A 14,012-nucleotide genomic window follows, 5' to 3' on the forward strand; every position below is an offset into this window, starting at 1 on the left:
TGTAGCCAGGGTTGGACTGCTGCCAGGCTGGGCCAGAAGGGATTGATTAGGAAGCCCAGAGAGAGAGACATCCTTGCTGCACATTACAGACAGACAGCAATGATCAAGCTGCACCATTGCTCTAGTGGGACTAAAGTGTCCTCCAACCAACCTTCTGGTTCCCACTGCAAGACTTCGGAGGCACCTCGGAAAGAGAGAAAGAGAGAGTGCGGGGCACCTCACTCTACATCAAGAATCCAAATGCATTCTATTAGATGGCTCATCCTCCAACCTATGCGCTGTTAAGCAGGACCTGAGTTATTTAAGGCAGGACATTGAGCATACCACATTGCACCAGTGCCTTACCTACTCTACAATTATACCCTTCTTCTCTCCCTCCCCCACCCAGATACAGGTTCTGGGCCATACTGCATCCTGGTCTATTAGCACTACTGACAAGTGCACCAATGCTCCTCATAGGGCTCTAACAATAGCCAGCAGAGGAGCAGTTTAAAGGACTGCCCTTCCTGTTGAGTCACTCTATACACCCCCCTGGTACCCTTTTTATTACTACCATTTTCATACAAATAGTGTATGCCAGTCATTCTAGGCCTAGCATAACTGCCATTAATGCACTCTGGCAGTATAGTCCAGTATTTGGTAGCTTGAGCTTCATTACTGCCCACTGTTGCACCTAAGGTGGGGTTGCTACTGTTTATGCTGATCTGGAAACCAAATGTCATTATATAGTTAGCCCTTACTACCTTCCCTAACATTATTTTTCATGTTGAGTTGCATGTTGAGAGTGTTACTACCATTGTTGACTCAACCTTATGCTTGCTTTGTTGCCAGCTTTGCTTAGTGACAATATATTACGCATGCCTTTACTGATGTGCTTAAAGTGGAGTTCCACCCAAAAACTTCCACTTTTTGTAATCCTCTCTGCCTCCGGTGTCACATTTGGCACCTTTCGGGGGGAGGAGGGAGCAGATACCTGTCTAATACAGGTATTTGCTCCCACTTCCTGGCATAGATCACTGCGGCGTTCGCGGTGACCTACGCCACTTCCGGCGCCTACACTGTCCTCCCCCGCTGTCTTCTGGGGGACAGAAGACAGCAGGGACCAGTGAGGACGCGCGGCGTGACTCACACATGCACAGTAGGGAACCAGGAAGGGAAGCTACACGGCTTCACTTCCTGATTCCCTTACCGAGGATGTCAATACATTCAACCCATCATGTCAAAGGGGCTGAGATCTTTGAGAAAGTCGAGCAAAAGGACAAGAGATCGAGTGAGGCCGCGTACACACGCGCGGACTGTTTGCCCAACCTTGTTCGTCAAACAGTTTCGGCAAACAGTCCGCTCAAAATTTGCATGAGCGGACTTGCCCACACACGAGCGGACTGTTTCAGCGAACTGTTTGCCAAACAGTCCGCTCAACTTTTGAAATGAACGGACTCGCCCACGTAAGGAGGAGGCAAATCCGCCCATTTCGAGCGCGTGTACAGGTAGGCGGGGCCCGCGAAGGAGACGTCGCGGGCTCCGCCGCCTGGAATGGGCTTAAAGGGGAACCCCAACGCCGAAAAAAATCGGCGTGGGGGTTCCCCCAAAGTCCACACCAGACCCTTGTCCGAGCACGCTACCCGGCCGGCCAGGAAAGGGGGGCGAGCGAGCGCGCCCCCCCTCCTGAGCCGTACCAGGCCGCGTGCCCTCAACATGGGGGGTGCCTTGGGGAAGGGGGGGCCGCGCGGCCCCCCCACCCCAAAGCACCTTGTCCCCATGTTGATGAGGACAAGGGCCTCTTCCCGACAACCCTGGCCGTTGGTTGTCGGGGTCTGCGGGCGGGGGGCTTATCGGAATCCGGGAGCCCCCTTTAAGAAGGGGGCCCCCGGATACCGGCCCCCCACCCTATGTGAATGAGTATGGGGTACAATGTACCCCTACCCATTCACCTGTGAAATAAAGTACAAAAAAAAAACACAACACAGGGAAAAAATATTTTATTGCACAGCTCCGGGGGTCTTCCGTCTTCGGGGGTCTTCTCGCCGGACTCCTCCGCTATCTGTGTGTAGCTCTTTTACTAGCGGAGGAGTCCGGCTTTCTTCCTCCCCGCCGCCGGCCTCTTCTCCCGACTTCGGGGGTCTTGTCCCCCTCTTCGGTTCTTCTGCCGGGCCACCGCGCCTTCTTGTAGCTCTTTTACAGGCGGTGGCCCGGTCTTCTGTCGCCGCTGTCGTCGCCGCCGCCGCCGCCTTCCGTTCTTGTTCTTCTTCTTGTTCTTCTTCTTCTTCTTCCCCAGGAGATGTTGACTCGACGAGCTCTCCGGCCGGAATGCCAGAGCCGCGCTGTGCGGTCACTTATATAGTGACAATGGGGCGGTGTCACATGGTATATGTCACATGGGTTGGTCACATGGGTTGATGTCACATGGGGACTATGACATCGTAAGGGGGCGGGGTCACCATGTGACCAACCCATGTGACATATACCATGTGACACCGCCCCATTGTCACTATATAAGTGACCGCACAGCGCGGCTCTGGCATTCCGGCCGGAGAGCTCGTCGAGTCAACATCTCCTGGGGAAGAAGAAGAAGAAGAACAAGAAGAAGAACAAGAACGGAAGGCGGCGGCGGCGGCGACGACAGCGGCGACAGAAGACCGGGCCACCGCCTGTAAAAGAGCTACAAGAAGGCGCGGTGGCCCGGCAGAAGAACCGAAGAGGGGGACAAGACCCCCGAAGGCGGGAGAAGAGGCCGGCGGCGGGGAGGAAGAAAGCCGGACTCCTCCGCTAGTAAAAGAGCTACACACAGATAGCGGAGGAGTCCGGCGAGAAGACCCCCGAAGACGGAAGACCCCCGGAGCTGTGCAATAAAATATTTTTTCCCTGTGTTGTGTTTTTTTTTGTACTTTATTTCACAGGTGAATGGGTAGGGGTACATTGTACCCCATACTCATTCACATAGGGTGGGGGGCCGGTATCCGGGGGCCCCCTTCTTAAAGGGGGCTCCCGGATTCCGATAAGCCCCCCGCCCGCAGACCCCGACAACCAACGGCCAGGGTTGTCGGGAAGAGGCCCTTGTCCTCATCAACATGGGGACAAGGTGCTTTGGGGTGGGGGGGCCGCGCGGCCCCCCCTTCCCCAAGGCACCCCCCATGTTGAGGGCACGCGGCCTGGTACGGCTCAGGAGGGGGGGCGCGCTCGCTCGCCCCCCTTTCCTGGCCGGCCGGGTAGCGTGCTCGGACAAGGGTCTGGTGTGGACTTTGGGGGAACCCCCACGCCGATTTTTTTCGGCGTTGGGGTTCCCCTTTAAGCCCATTCCAGGCGGCGGAGCCCGCGACGTCTCCTTCGCGGGCCCCGCCTACCTGTACACGCGCTCGAAATGGGCGGACTTTCCGAGCGGGAACAGTCCGCTCATTTCGAAAGTACAGCGGACAGGCCCACACACGGGCGGACTGTTCGCTCAAACACAGTTTCAGCGGACAGTTTTTCGGAATTTCCGAAAGACTTTGTCCGTCCAACTGTCCGCTGAAACTGTCCGCTGAAAGCCCACACACGAGCGGACTGTCCGCCCAAACACTGTTCAGCGGACAAGGTTGGGCGAACAGTCCGCCCGTGTGTACGCGGCCTGACTCCTACATAGGCAACTCTACACATACATGTAAACCATAGCTGCACATATTTTTTTTTTTAAAAAGCTGCCCTTATCGGCATTAATATTTCATCATAATGAAATAGGCTGTTTTTATACTGTATATTGTAGTTATTCTGTTTGTTAGTGTCTGTGAAAAAAATATATATAAGTAATACATCATTCCTAAAAAATCAACATCTCTCACTGCTAAGAGTAAATTTGTTTTAAACTACATGTCATTGAATAACATACCAGCTAAAAACATAGGAATAAATATCTCACACCACCTATCACAGCAATCGGACATGTGTCACTTAAAGCCTAATTCTAATTAGATTTTTTTTTATATAAATAGCCTAAGCTAGTTTAAAGAGGAACTGCAGTATGCAGTACTGCAGTATGCACATAATATGTAATAAAAACATCTTTGCCATTCTGAAGCTTCCCTCCAACCACTTTGCATATTATTTTATATATGCTGTCATTCTTTACTTGCCAAATATGCTGCAGAAATCTCCATCCACTGAGTCTGGCTGCAACCATTTTAACTGTGGGCAGCTGAAGCTACTGCTTGTCCACTTACTGGATTTACACAGACACACAGAGGCACACCTCCAGCTCTGCAGCTCTCATTGGTCCTCTTATGCCTCCCCCTCCCTTCCTGGCAAACTCTCACGAGAGTGAGAGAGAGAGCTGTGCATGATGTCATAAGCCTAGGCTTTTTACCAGACAAGAAACAGGAAGTGATCTGTATAAGGTATTTACTGGCAGAAAAAAAAGTTTTACTATCCAAAGTTAAAACAAGAGAAGAGGATTTAATAGATGGAATGATGGAAAAATTACTGAAGTTCAGCTTTAAAATGAAAAACAGAGCTTCTGTCCAGCTCTGTTCCCCATAGACTCAACCCTAATGGTCCATAATCCTCTTCTAGGTTCAATAACACCCAGTCAATCCTCTTTTCTGTGAGCTACAACTCTGAATGGTGCCAACACAATACAGGACCACCAAAGCCCAGACAATAAGAGAAGAAGACTATTTTTATGTCATGTGACCAGCTAGGGGATAACTGCAAAAAGTAGATATGTTAAAACATTTTAAAAATCAAATTGTGCGGGGGTATGCTCTAAAGAGGGATTGTCTGCTCAAACTGAAGTTAGATTTTCATTAGCTTTCATAAATGAAAAACACAATTTTTTAAAGCTATAAGAACAGAAAAATATATACTTCTCAGAGGAACAAAGGAAAATAACAAAGCCATTGGTAAGTGAAAGTAGTAGAGACCCTAAGCATCCAAACACAAAATACTTTCCATACAAATGTAATAAAAAGTTGCCATCATAAATGGGCAGTAATTTTAATGTGGCTAAACATGATAACAGCTGTGATTTCATATATAAATATAGCAACATGAACATTAATGAACACTCTGTGTAATGTAATTTGTTACAATTAAGTCTAGTTAGGTATTATAAATGAGTATAAAAGAAATAAAATACTACACATATACATCCCTGAAATTGTTAGCATAATTTAAAGTGTATATCAAGTCAAATTGTTTTGGGTAGAGTGGAGAAGGATTAGAACACCTGTTGGGTTTTTACTTACTGCTATCCGGGACTCTGTTAGAAAGATCTACCCTCACTTTAGTCCTGCTAGTCCTGGGGAAATCTGCAAAAGGGACAGGGGTCCTAGCTTTCTCCTACTCTGCTAACGAAAAGTTATGTTTCTGTTGGAGTTGAGTTCGCCTCTTCCCTCTTCCTATCTGGTAAACAGTTTTTATCAGTGCAGTAAGTGAGGCTATGGGGTTTATTTACTAATGCTGGAGAGTGCAAAATTAGTCTTACTTCTGCATAGAAACCAATCAGCTTCCAGTTTTTATTGCCAAAGCTTCAGTGAACATGGTGAGGTTATAAACTGGTTTCTCTGCAGACGTGAGCCTGATTTTGCACTCTCCAGCTTTGGTAAATAAACCTCTACAGTGCCTTACAAAAGTATTCACACCTTTGGCGTTTTACCTATTTTGTTATATTACAGCCTTTAGTTCAATGTTTTTTTATCTGAATTATATGTGATGGATCAGAACACAATAGTCTAAGTTGATGAAGTAAAATTAGAAAAATATATATATAAAACTATTTTTCAGGAAAAAAAAACAGATAATTGGCATGCACATATGTATTCAACCCCTTTGTTATGAAGCCCATAAAAAAGCTCTGCTGCAAACAATTACCTTCAGAAGTCATAATTAGTGAAATGATGTCCACCTGTGTGCAATCTAAGTGTCACATGATCTGTCATTACATATACGCAACTTTTTTTGAAAGGCCCCAGAGGCTGCAACATTTAAGCAAGAGGCACCACTAACCAAACACTGTCACGAAGACCAAGGAACTCGCCAAACAAGTAAGGGACAATGTTGTTGAGAAGTACAAGTCAGGGTTAGGTTATAAAAAAAAATATGGAAATTTTTGATGAACCCTAGGAGCACCATACAAGCTGTCATAACCAAATGGAAAGAACATGGCACAACAGCAAACCTGTCAAAAGAAGTCCACACACAAAAACTCACAGGCAGGACAAGGGCTTTAATCAAAGAGGCAGCAAAGAGACCTAAGGTAACCCTGGAGGAGCTGCCAAGTTCCACAGCAGAGACTGGAGTATCTGTACATAGGACGACAATAAGCTGTAAGCTTCATAGAGTTGGGCTTTATGGCAGAGGGGTCAGAAGAAAGCCATTACTTTCAGAAAAAAACAAAATGGCATGTTTTGAGTTTGCGAAAAGGCATGTGGAAGACTCCCAAAATGTATGGAGGAAGGTGCTCTGGTCTGATGAGACTAAAATTTAACTTTTTGGCCATCAAAGAAAACGCTATGTCTGGCGCAAACCAAACACATCACATCACCCAAAGAACATCACCCCCACAGTGAAACATGGTGGTGGCAGCATCAAGCTGTGGGGATGTTTTTCAGCAGTTGGGACTGGGAAACTGGTCAGAGTTGAGGGAAAGATGGACGGTGCTAAATACAGATATTCTTCAGCAAAACCTGTTCCACTCTGTGTGTGATTTGAGGCTAGGATGGAGGTTTAGCTTCCAGCAGGACAATGACCCCAAACACACTGCTAAAACAACACTTGAGTGGTTTAAGGGAAAACATGTAAAGTGCTGGAATGGCCTAGTGCAGGGATATGCAATTAGCGGACCTCCAGCTGTTGGAAAACTACAAGTCTCATCATGCCTCTGCCTCTGGGTGTCATGCTTGTGGCTGTCAGAGTCTTGCTATGCCTCATGGAACTTGTAGTTCTGCAACAGCTGGAGGCCCACTAATTGCATATCCCTGGCCTAGTCAAAGCCCAGACCCCAATCCAATAGAAAATCTGTGTTCAGACGTAAAGATTGCTGTTCACAAGTGCAAACCATCGAACTTGAAGGAGCTGGAGCAGTTTTGCAAGGAGGAATGGGCAAACATCCCAGTGGAAAGATGTACCAAGCTCATAAAGACTTATCCAAAGAGACTTGGAGCTGTGATAGCCACAAAAGGTGGCTCTACAAAGTATTGACTTTAGGGGGTGAATAGTTATGCAAATTGACTTTTTCTGTTATTTTGTCCTATTTGTTGTTTGCTTCACAAGAAGTAAAAAAAAACAATCTTCAAAGCTATGGGCATGTTCTGTAAATTAAATGATGCAAATCTTCAAACATCCATGTTAATTCCAGGTTGTGAGGCAGCAAAACATGAAAAAAGGCCAAGGTGGTGAATACTTTTGCAAGGCACTGTATATCTTTTTAGTAGAGCCTAGACAGCAGTAAAAAATCAACACAAAACACACTTTTCCACTTTATCCAAAACCAAAAAACTTTTAGCACACATATGTTAACAGTTGATATTCCACGTGTTAGTGTTCATTGCATTAAGGCAGTCCATTCATCTGGCAAGGTACTTTGGCCATTCAGAGTAAAATTACCACGACAGAGTTGTCAGTATCTACTATTGTCAATATGAAATATAGCATAATCTGAGGTTCAATGAAAATTATGGATACATTACTTTCATTTGGATGTATAGGAAATAAATTTAAAAAAAATAAAAATACATTTGAGATTCTGATTTTTTTAAATTATCTGACACAATTCTAAACCTAGAAAAAAGGTAACTTTTTTACCATTCCAAAAATGTATTTAAACATAAAGATACTAATAAAACTATTATAAATTCCTGGTATGGTTACTTATATGCAGGCTTTTGACCTGAAGGCAGCAAACCATGCCAGTGGCTGCTGGGTCAGTTCACCTCTATATGGCCCTGGGTACATTTGTATATAGGTATATACACTTTTACATCATAAAGGCTATTTTAAGTAAATATGAAAAAAGTATTTTTACAGTACTACCAGGGATCAATAGCCAGTTTAGAGAGTGTTGGACTGCAGTAAGTCATGCCTTTTAGAGGTATAGGAAACCATATACATACAACAACTACAAGAATTTTCATCCATTTACAAAATCTATAAGTCTTACTGGCTGTAGAGTGTGCACTTATTGGAATTTCAATCTACATTTTCCCACCTTATTTTTCATCTCATCATGTATATTGTGAGCCTTCCAAAGTCTCTTGGCTGTACTTGGCCATTATATTTACATAGTAAGTCCTCACAGTAGCTTGTTTTTTATGACTATATAGAAGGTAAAAGAAACAAACATCTGCCCATCAATTTACACAATGTGCAAAAGATAGGACCAATAGAGATATCTATCATTTTGAATGACTTGCATTGTAAAGTCAGTTTACACTAAAGAATTACACTCTTACCTTCTCTCAAAGCTTTCACAAAAATGTTCTTAACTGCTAGACTTGCCTGCGTGAATTTCAGAAAAAAAAGAAGTTGCTGCCTTAAGAGGAAGTATATAACTGAATATTTCCGTAGTAGAAGCAGAAGAGTTTCGCAGCTTGCTCTGAGTATCCGAGGGTGTAACTCTTCTTACAAAACTGACAAAAAATTCTCAGTGACAGATAACAGCTGTAGTATGTGACCGCTAATAAAAATATTCAGAAATTGTGGTCATACCTATGAAAGTTTTAAATGGTGTTTGTCATGGTAACACGGTTTCAAAGGTCAAAGCCAAGCAAGCTGTCTTCAACTATATTAGTAAATCCTAACTGAACTTCTTTAATTTGCTTCCTTAGGGTCTATTAATTGTTAAAATGACGAAAATGATTAGCCTTTATTTTGTGGAGATGGAACAGTAGGTGGGCCTGAGTAGTTATACAAAGGAAAACGGGTCGGTGCTGACAACTTTTAGTATATAAAAATGTTGCGTGTTGTCAGCCCACAACAGGACTTACAGTATGAGCTACAATTTGATTTCTTTTTTTATTTTTTTTTAAATATTCTTTATACATCTTTAATGAATTTCAGTGGTCTTAACACTCAACAAATTCATTTTCTTTTTTCTTTAGCCATATTGGTTTAATATCTAGATATGAGATATCACAACCCCAGACCACACAAACAACGACCACATAATACAAGTATGTTTTAAAAGTTTGTACTTATTGATATACATTTTTTTAAACAACAAACAATGAAACCATGATAATACCAGTAAAGGGCCAATTCAGTGCTGGAGAATATGTAGCACAATACAATACATTTTAATTAATGGGTCTGTCTGTACAGATTTCTGTATGTGAGCAGCAGTATGTGATTTAAAGTTACATCCAAATACTTCAATACATAGCTAAAAACAAATCTGTACCAATAGATTTCCCTACAAGAGTTTTGACATTAAGACCAGACCAGCCACATATCCTACAAAAAAACTATCATTGATAGCAGTGCACTTCCTTGTAAGTGAGTGTGCCCACAGCCTCACAAATGTACATTTGCAGTGGGAGATCTAAGGCACTGCTGCCTGTTGGTATCACTATTGTTCTGTTCACTGCTATCCTTCCTGGAAGCTCTGACATGAGGTACTCTGCCCCTAAGAAGATGTCTGCCTCGACACAAAGATACAGTTAAGAACGTGGCATAGTTATATCTATTAGGTCTATCACTTATGGGGCATCTAGCTGCTGTGTCTCCCAACCCCACATTTTAAAGTATCCTGGCAGTATAGATGCAGCATCCAGCTTTGCTGTCTGCAGCCTGTCGAAGTCTACAGCTTGAAATATACTGCGGCTGGGGTGGGGCCAAATGCTGTAGCCCTATGCATTCAGAAAAAATGGCTGGAACAGGGGTATTCTGGGATTGGAGGCATAGCAGCCAGATGCCCTGTGTGCAAAGGGCCTAAAATGCTATTTTCTGAAAACTCCAGGACTGCAAATCCTGCTTATTTCTCCCTAGTTATGTAATGTTTATGAGGGGACAAGAGTGTTTGTCAAAATTAATAATGTCTCTAGTATGTATCAGTTGTTAAATAGACGCACAGGACTGTCTCCCAACAAAGCACTAAAGATCTCATGACACTATGTTAAATACAAGTAGCAATTGGTCCCATTCTGATCCCCCCCCCCCCTCCCGTTAGCTGAGTAGCATAATCGGACAGCTTGACCCGTTCCCCACAGATTTCTATCTATGCTGCTAGCAAGGAGACAAATACATAATGAGGAAATGAGGGCTGATAGGCAGCACTCATCTCTGGCATCAGGGGTGCTCTGGAGATGAGCACCAGCATTCAGCACACTGGGGGGTGGAGTTAGTCCAATGATTTAAACAAGCTTCATGGGTCCCCCTCTACTTTACAAAATCCACAAACTCTTATGCCGCGTTCACACGGTCGCACATTCCGACAACAAAATCCATGTTTTTTTCCCGACGGATGTTGGCTCAAACTTGTCTTGCATACACATGGTCACACAAAGTTGGTCGGAATTTGCGAACATCAAGAACGTGGTGACGTACGACAGCACTAGAAAGAGGAAGTTCAATACCAAGTGTGCCACCCTTTGGGCTCCTTCTGCTAATCTCGTGTTAGTAGAAGCGCTTTTCATCCTCCTGCTTCCTGCTTTTTCGATCATTCCTGCTCTTCAGTTTATGCTTGTGGGTTTGTATTTGTATTACGTATTTGATTTTCAGTGCGTTCTTGTCTGCTTGTTTCTGTTTTTCAGCTCCGGCCTTTGTTTTACAGTGCTGTTAGTTCACTCTGACCAGCCGATCTTTTTGAAGCCATGAGGATCCTCACCCCGGACCAGAGGGTTTATAACTACCGTCTAGCCAGAGCCAGAAGAGTGGTGGAGAACACTTTTGGGATAATGGCCAGCCGGTTCCACCTATTCCTTATGCCAATCGACATGGTGGAATATAAACTTAACCATATAATCCTTACATGCTGCATTCTACACAACTGTTTAAGGAAAAATTCAATGAACTATGTGGCCTCAGTTGGGCCTGAGGCCAGACTTCAACAAGAAACCCTGACGGCGCCTGAAGCTGGCCGTCCTGGCTTGCCCTCCCAAAGCACCCGTGAAGTTAGACAGAAGTATGTTGAGTACTTTGGGGCCATTGATATGCCAGAAACTGTTTAAGAAAGATTTTATCCTAAGTTTTTGAACTTAAACTGAAAGAAGATTTCCTTTGATTTACTGCCTGGGTTTCTTTTAGCTGTCTCCTAGGTTCTCCAATGGGATTTTCTTTTTGGACATTTTCTTCAATAGTGCAAATGTAATTTATTTGATACATGAGGTGACAATCTCTTCTTCAGCGAACTATTATTATGTTGCAAGTCTGCTACACACACACCTTGTTTTTGTTGTTAATGTATGTAATGCATTACTGACAAAAATATTCATAATTTTCATCACCATGAATGAATTTTGTGGAGTCGTGAAAATGGCCTGATTGTGGCAAATTATAAAGCACTGTGGGTGTTATTTACTAAAGGAAATTCAACTTTGCACTACAAAAGTGCACTTGAAACTGCACTTGTAATGCACTTGTAGTGCCAAGTGGATTTGCTTTTAGTAGCTAACCCCCATTGTCACTGTAAAAACCAACTTACTACAAATTTTCCTATTGAGCATTGAAAGAAGAAGCCACACATTGTTGAGTAGAAAACATTTTACTCAAAGCACGTCCACATGTGCGTTAGAAAGGGGTTTTGGAACAAACCAACATCTTTTTTGGTGTATAACTTTTTTTTCACATTGTAAATATCCTTTTTTTGGTTAGCCAGGCATGTTTCAAAGCATAACATACACAACTCAGGGACTTAGTTCAACTTTGATAAAGTGAAGGCAATATGAGACATGAGTATTTCCAAACTGTGTTGATATTGCCTTCATCAGATGGGGTGATGTCACCCCTATAAAAGCCAAATTTTGAAGACAAATTGGGATTCAAACTGGGGATTTCCCTCCTGATCCCATGCCTAATGTCAACATGTGCTATCTCCCATCATGGGGGATCAATGGACGTGTTTTGGGGGTGAAACCCCTTCCTCTCACCTAATTGAGTTGCGAGGAAGGGGTTACACCCACAAAACGCGTACATTGATATCCCATGATGGCAGATAGCACATGTTGACACACCATGTGCATATTAAAAATTTGGCTTTTAAAATACTTTAGATTTTTTTTTTCTAAGCAAAAATACACGATTAAAACGGTACAATTTTTGTGTGTTTTAGATTCTGCCTAAAACATCAGAGATTTTCTTCTTTTTTTGTTGAACATCATTGATGTTCTCTTTTATATTTTCAAAATCATGATTGCACCCCATTCTCTCTCCAATGAGGATCTGGGCACTTTCACTGGTGAAATGAGATTCTTCTTCCACAACATACACATCACCTAAAAGAAAAAAAACTGATCAGAAATATGCAGGAATAGATCTCTTATCTGAAGCTGTGGTCTCAGACACTCACCTGTTGTGGTGACAATTTCACCCACTTCATAAACCTCTCCCTCCTCATCCTCTGCTTGTGGTTTTGTGATTTTCCCTTCTTTAGGAGGTGGGGGGTCCCTGGTGTCCTTAGATGTCCCAAGTCTTTTCTCCCCTATGTGAATAAAGAAAAGGTATACTTAGCACACAGATATTGGAGGGCAGAAATAGGAATATGAAACATTGCTTGGAAGTGTCGTACGATTGTGTGTTTTGGCAGAGTTTGAAGCTGAAGAACATTTTATTTCCTTTCTAAAGCTGGAATACTTACCTTTTTTGTTAAAGTATCACACATGTAGAGACCCCTAGTATCCACTGGAGCACCTATGTGGGACACCCTAAAAAGTTTGATTCTCGTGTCCCACATTAGTGCTCCTGCGTCCAGATCTGTAAACAGCTGCTGAGTGTCCTCTCCTTACACTGAATCAAGTTTGCGTTTCATTCTAGTTATAAACCCATCTAGACAACAAACTTATTTTAATACAAATAGGCCTGAACAAATATAGTTAACCTGTATCTGCCAAAAAACATCTTATAAGTGGGCAAACAAACTATGTTTCCTACGACCGATTACTGTGCCCATGAACATGAAATTTGCCATTTTAAACTGTACAACAGTAAATAAAAGCACATGGTGAGGGGGCGGAGCCAGCCGGAGTCCAAGATGGACGTGCAGTAAAGGAGCTCCTGACTCAGCGGGGAAGAAGTGGCTAAAAGCACCCAACCCAATCGCTCAATCGGGCAACCAAAGCGGTGATCCAGACCCCCGACAGCCAGAGACCACTCTGCTGACATGCCGGGGAAGAAACACAGGCTGGGAGGACCGGCGAGGCTCACGGAGTACTTCTCCTATGAAGGGAAGCAAGATGGCGCCGGCCATACATCCACGCCGACAACCGTAGCTTCCAGCCGCGGAACGCAGCAAAGGAAGCAAAAAAGGAGCAGCCCTCCGGGTGATCCAAGGTCCCCACCTGCCACACCATCGTCAGGGAGCCCGGAGAAGGCGCGATTCAAGCCGGATGCCACGGATGGCAACCATGAGGTGAGCTCCCTTCTAGACTCAGGCGATGACACTAGGCAGTTGCCAGACTCCATAGATGCCTTTCCCACTAACGGTCAGCCAGTCATAGACACTATGCTGAAGGAGATGCTGGTATCCTTAAGGGGCTCACTGCACTCAGATATGGTGGCATGCATGCACAAATTTGGGAAAGATCTTCAGTCTGTATCTGCCAAGGTGACCCATATTGAACACAGAATGGGGGAATATGCCACAACTATTAATGAGCTGGTTGACGCTAATGAAGCTAAAGATGATGAGATAGAAGATATCAGAGCTAAAATGGCGGACATTGAAGATAGGTCTAGGAGGAATAACGTGAAGATCAGAGGGGTCCCTGAGTCAGTCCAACAACAGGAGTTAAGGGAATATGCAGTACAGCTTTTCACTGCCATACTGCCAGACTTGAAGGAGCTTGACTTCACGGTGGACAGAAAACCCAGCTATCTATCTGATAACATTC

General features: G+C 44.0%; 1 protein-coding gene across 2 annotated transcripts in view; it reads right to left on the bottom strand.

Annotated features, from left to right (window-relative positions):
* CD53 (CD53 molecule) overlaps positions 1-8,578 on the bottom strand; it is a 62,300-nt gene extending 53,722 nt beyond the window's left edge. Inside the window, exon 1 of one of the 2 annotated variants that reach the window (XM_077481646.1) lies at positions 8,421-8,578. The gene's annotated coding sequence lies outside the window, so the exon portion shown is untranslated. Of the gene's footprint in view, positions 1-5,216; positions 5,352-8,420 lie in introns of those variants that run through there. The other variant, XM_077481647.1, reaches the window with a different exon arrangement.
* Between the last annotated feature and the right edge of the window lie 5,434 nt (positions 8,579-14,012).

The sequence above is a fragment of the Lithobates pipiens genome, unplaced genomic scaffold (assembly GCF_037356315.1).
Source record: "Lithobates pipiens isolate NorthernLeopardFrog02 unplaced genomic scaffold, aLitPip1_a1.2 Scaffold_16, whole genome shotgun sequence".
In the NCBI taxonomy this organism is placed as follows: domain Eukaryota; kingdom Metazoa; phylum Chordata; class Amphibia; order Anura; family Ranidae; genus Lithobates; species Lithobates pipiens.